This window comes from Myodes glareolus, chromosome 7 (assembly GCF_982192425.1).
Source record: "Myodes glareolus chromosome 7, mMyoGla1.1, whole genome shotgun sequence".
In the NCBI taxonomy this organism is placed as follows: domain Eukaryota; kingdom Metazoa; phylum Chordata; class Mammalia; order Rodentia; family Cricetidae; genus Myodes; species Myodes glareolus.
Window position 1 is genome coordinate 1596925 of NC_142032.1, and position 6024 is coordinate 1602948.

General features: G+C 37.9%; 1 long non-coding RNA gene across 1 annotated transcript; it reads right to left on the reverse strand.

Moving 5' to 3' along the window:
• Positions 1 to 1350: 1350 nt before the first annotated feature.
• LOC146893700 (uncharacterized) lies at positions 1351 to 5725 on the reverse strand. Its single transcript, XR_015003362.2, has 2 exons — positions 4481 to 5725; positions 1351 to 3325 (listed from the first exon to the last, which is right to left on the reverse strand). It is a non-coding gene; the product is annotated as an uncharacterized LOC146893700 (long non-coding RNA).
• Positions 5726 to 6024: the final 299 nt, after the last annotated feature.

Sequence of the window (6024 nt, forward strand, 5' to 3'; positions counted from 1 at the left end):
TCCAAGAAAGCACCGGGTTTACCTTCCCAGAATACATTTAAATTTAGCCTCAGTTTATGGTGTTTCCTTTGGTTTGCAACAGACATCAGTTTCAGTCCATCACAAGGATTTATCTACGTAGCCACCGAGTTAGGTTTTGATTCTGTAAGTGCCTTTCCTTATAAAATTGAGTGGGCTTTGATATAGTTTGAATGATGGCAAACTAGAATTTTCTTGCTTTTTAAATCTGTGCAACTTGTATCATTTTAAGCAAACATTGATGCTTGAGAAAAATGTGTGAATACTAATGCCTACATATTTAATAGATACAAACCTGAACCCATGAAAAAATTTCATAGTTAATAAATTCTTTCTGTTTATAAAAGACTTTTCCATCCGGCACTGTTCTCTGTTCTGCAACAAATGTTTAATGTTGATTGAGGTGGAGGGTCTGCTTTGATCTCCTGAACAAACCCAACATTTTTTCACAGAAGACAGTCAATTAGCATTTCATTTTTTTGTCATGGAAGCAGAAGGGGTTAGTGAAGGCCTAGATGGTTCTTTTTCCATGGATAATGTCCATTAATTCCCTCTGGTCTCTCTGCCATTTATGGATGCCAAACATCACAGTACAGATCTCTGCTTTCTGGAGAATACCATGACCTGCAAATCAGTCACTTATCTTTGTTTATCTCCGTGCTCTCTCTGAAGCAGAGTTAGGCCCTGGCATCACGTCAAGGATGCTCAGGTAATGTTTACAGTCAATTGAGGTACAAGAGTTGTTGAAAAGATATGGAGGAGCTGCTTTCCAAGTGTCCTGTCTTATCTTGAAATGAACAACACTGAAGACAATCTTGTGTTTAATCTTGGCTATCCAGATGGTCTATGATCCTTCTGATTGCTACAGAATGATTGTAGTTGAAGTTTTCAATAGTATGTGCTCTGAAAGCGACCTGACACAGAATGTGCAAAAAGATAAGCACGTGCTACTGAGCTAAAATATGGTTGCTATCAAATACTCAGGCGGACCAAGTCATTGTTGGGTTCAGTTGAAAATTGCTTCAGGAGAGATGGTTTGAAGCCTGACCCTGGAACAAGAAAAACTTGCCCTCTTCCTCAAAATAGCTTCTCCACCAGGCTATATATAAAATGTAAGAAATAAGAAAAAAGTGTAACAAATACCTTTAAAGATTCAGTAAATAGAAATGCAAAAAGGACCTGTAGGGCGAGAAACAAAGCCATTGCAGTTTTTGAGAGTAGCCTGTCAGCTAAAAGCTCTCCAAAATAACCCATATCCTAGAAATACATTTCACTCAGATCATAAAATATTCTGCTTATGAAATTATTTTTTAAAACAAAGTACAAGAACAATGAACCAATCCTTTCAAATTTTATTTACTTTTGGTGTGTGTGTGCATATATGTGAAGGTCAGAAGACAACTTAATGGAGTCTGCTCTCTCCTTCCACCTTGACTAGGTTCTGGGGATTGAACTCAGGTCAACAGGCTTGTACAGCAACTACTTTACTCATGAGCTATCTTGCCAGCAAAGTCACTCTGATAATAATCTTTCAGTAATAATCAATATTCCAATTATTGCTAAGCTCTATCTAAACCAATGTAAGCAGTAACATTCTGAAGAATTTAAGATAACTCATGGTGAGACAGCTGAAATTGGAAGAGAAATAATTTCACTGTTTGGCAAAAACAATAATTATTACTTTCAGCAAGTAGGACTTTGAGAATTCTACCGTAAGAAGGGCTGAGGCACGGGGAGATGATGGTTTGCCAAGCCTACACCTGATAGCATTGTAGATACAGGCGTACAACGCAGGCCTTCTGATGTGTGGGCCTATAGGCTTTTCTCATTGTCACAAGCTTCATTGCTGTTAGGAAACAGATACTATCCATTCTTTGGTTGAGGAGGTATCTAGGTTGTTTCCAGGTTCTGACTATTCAAATAATGCTCCTATAAACATAGTTGAACAAATGTCCTTGTGGTAATGTTGGGTATATGCCCAAAAGTGGTATTGCTGGGTCTTGTAATAGGTTGATTCCCAGTTTTCTGAGAAACTGCCATACTGATTTCCAGAGTGGTTGTACAAGTTTGCATTCCCACTAGCAATGGAGGAGTGTTCTTCTTACTCCACATCCTCTCCAGCATTAGTTATCATTGGTGTTTTTGACCTTAGCCATTCTGACAGGTATAAGATGGTATTTCAGAATCATTTTGATTTGCATTTCCTGATGGCTAAGGATATTGAACATTTCCTTAAGTGTCTTTCAGCCATTTGAAAATCTTTTGTTGAAAATTCTTTGTTTAGATCTGTACTCCATTTTTAACTGGATTATTTGATATTTTGATGTCTAATTTCTTGAGTTCTTTATATATTTTGAAGATCAGCCCTCAGTCTGATGTGGGGTTGGTGAAGATCTTTTCCTATTCTGTAGGCTGCCGTTTTGTCTTGTTGACTGTGTCCTTTGCTTTACAGAAGCTTCTCAGTTTCAGGAGGCCCCATTTATTTATTGTTGTTCTCAGTGTCTGTGCTCCTGGACCCCTGTGCCCATGCATTGAAGGTTTCTTTCCACGTGGGAAGTTTTACCCCCTCTGACTAGTGGATTGGAGGTGAAATGGTGGCTGTGGGGGGGGAAGGTAGAGGGAGCAGGAGGAGGGGAGGGAGTGGGAAGTGGATTTGGCATGTAAAAGGAGAAAAGATAGATTTTTTAAAATAAATTTGAAAAATTATAGAAAAAAAACAGATATTCACAGAAAACATGATGGCACCATGGAAAAAGTCTGTCAGACAATCTAGTTCACTCCCTGGGACCCACATGGTAGAAGGAGAGAATTAACTCCTGCAAGTTGTCCTCTGACCTACACATGTGTGCTGTGGTATGTTCCCCACAAAAATAACTAGCTAACTAAATAACCAAAAATATATAATTTTTAAAAAGAGGTATTGTTACAAAAATCCCTCTCTTTGCACAGTTCATAAGGAGACAAGTTGTATATCTATGGACTATTGTTTGTGATAACTGAAAAATTGGAAACAATTTAAACGTTCTTTGGAAGGACAAAAGATCAAATGGGGTTTATCCATCTTATCCAACACCATATAACAGTTGATATAAATACATTCCTGCCCTATGAATTCATATGCATCTATTTGGTTAAGGGAACAAAGGTTGTCCAACATAATATTTTGAGGTCATAAACAAGAAATGGAAAGTCTTCTACAAGAAACGTCCTTGCGTGCAAATGTGTACTCTGCTCCACAGATTCGTCCCGTCCCCAGCACGTCCTCCCAGTTCAAAGAAGCTGCCGATAACAGAAGTTATATTGATGCCTACAAGAAAAAGTTTAAGACTTTTCAAGACCGCTTGCCCTATATGTAATTTCTTCCAAATCTTAAGCTGTTGGTGTCATTTCCTCATGCAGGGTCAATTAATGAGAGCTACATTTGCTTCCTTTCTCTGATCATTAATTGCTTTCATTTGGGGGAGAGAATACACGGGACATCTTGAATATATACAGACATACATATATACACATATTCCTTCCAAATTAGAGGATCTATGATTAATAAATTACATAAAAAGGAAATCTGCTTTAGTGTATTTTCTGCACCCAATTAGTTAATTAGAATGCAGTTTGCTTCTTTGTGCCACAGTTGGACGAGCTGGAGTAGTGGCTTTGAGGGGATGCCCTGGTGCTTGCTAGGACAGATTCTGATCTTACAGATGGCTCCGAGAATGCAATTTCCTTCCTGAAGATAGGCAAATGTGCGATTCAGACCCAGGCTTCTGGCTCGGGATTCGCACACTACATAGCACATTGCTTCTCATGTATCACAGACTGAGACCTCACAACCTCACAAGACTGATTAATCAGCCCAGTGATGAAAATGAAACAAAATGATCTCCTAAACTCTCAACACTACTTCCTTGCTATTAGACTTCAATTTGCCAAATAATGTCTTTTAAAAAGTGTAGTGTGTGTGTGTCTGAGTTTGTACATATATGTTTGTGTGCCAATGCCCATGAGTGTACAGGTATATACAGGTACATGTGGAGGCCTATGGTCAACTCAATTCCCATTTCTTTGGTGTTGTTTATCTAGCTTCCCCTCCTCACATTTATTAACTGACAAACAAATAAAACCAACTTGATTTTTTAAAGAAAAGGTGTCTCTCATTTATCTGGAACTCACTAATTGGGCTAGACTGGCTAGCCTGTGGGTCTTCAGGATCTGTCTGTCTTTGTTGTCTCTGTTTTCCTGCACTGGTTTTTAGACATGGGCTCTGGGGATCAAGCTCAGGTGCTCTATACAGAGAGTCATTTTTTCTAGCTCTTTCTTTTTAACTGTGTGAATATTTATTTACATATTGATAACATAATTCATGTTTTTTTGATGTATATAATGGGTTTCACATTCACTTCAGGTGTGTGTGTGTGTGTGTGTGTGTGTGTGTGTATTAGAAGTTTGAAGGCTTTAATAATACCTTGGAAAAGCTTCTTGCTTCCCTTTGGCTTCTGCGTCTCCATCTGGAAAACAATTAACACGCCCATTACATAATGCATACTGAAGCATTAACACGCTGGACCCAGTGGGCTGTTTAAACACTGAGGGATCATAATTGTCCTACAGGAGATCTGCAAGATGTGAGCTTAGAGATGCTGAGGTTCAGTGGGAAAATCTTCTGTAGCGCTTGGAACGAACTCCCTCGTGAGAATGTCCTGAAAGGCACAGTACCTGCTAACTGTTTTCATCTGTGAAATCTTCTCCTGGTGGGGTGTGTGTGTGTGTGTGTGTGTGTGTGTGTATGTGGTGGATAGTGGCGAAAAGTATTAAATTAGAATTTTCAACATTTTCTCCTATAAAATATGTCCTTTAACTCAAGTCCTCGTTTTGGGGATTGTACTAAAGATTTCTGGTCATGTCATTAGAAGGGGAAAAAAGTAAGTAGCTGTCTTCAATTTGGGGGTTGTTCTTATTCACTCATAGGGTCTTTCAAGCTTTAAAATAACTATACATACACACATCTTAAAAGTAGTAAAAATCATTTTTAAAACACAGAAAGAAACCTGAACACTTTGGTAGATCACTTTGATCTCAGTTCTTATATAAATACTATTATTTTTCCATAAGAGCCAACCATATACTTGGCTCAGCTGGCATATTTTTATATTCTTAACATAGTGATGCAATAAAAAAGAACCACTCTAGGAAATTACTTCCCTTTTATAATGCAATTCTGGACTTTGACTCTTATGGTTTGTGTGTTTGCTTCCCCAGGGAGCAAAATGATGCTATTTTCTTATTCTGACTTAAAACTATTATGCCATAATTTCTAATTTTGCTATGTAGTATATTAAACAACTTTGTCTCTACCTAGATTTTGAGAAAATTCAACGTTAGATGTGATAGAAGTGAGGATAACAATCTCAGTTGCTGAGCTCTTGCCTTTGGAACATTCTTTGCATTGTGTTGGAGTTTGTTATTGTGTTGCTGTGAACTATTGCAGCCAACTTCCACCCTAGAGATGGCTGTACTTCAGCGATGAGTTTCGGAATGAAACTTGTAAACAAGTTTATATTATATTGTACCATTAATAAAGCTTTCTGAACACTTTAATCTCTTTAAGAACATACATCCATTATTATAATTAACTGCCTATTGCTTAATTACAACCTGTAATAGAAATGTGAGGCCTTTAAAATATAGCTTGTAAAACTTCTAAACGTAATCAAATTGGATTTCAAGATGCTTATTGTGTTTTTTTTGCAAGTTTCAGGTGTCAAATTATATCTCTCTAGAGATGTTGGTGAAATTCCACCACTGACTGCTCGAATGCACTCTTTACAAAACCCTGAGAATACTTTTCCTTTAAACTTGACAACTGTCCACTCTGGGGTCCAGATGCAATGCATACAGTGTGATGATTTTGTTCTGCTCTGCACACATGGCCTTTGCAAACACTGTCTCCCAGGGTTGAAAACTCTGCCTGGAAATAAGAGAAATTTTAAAACTTGCCCGAAAATAGTA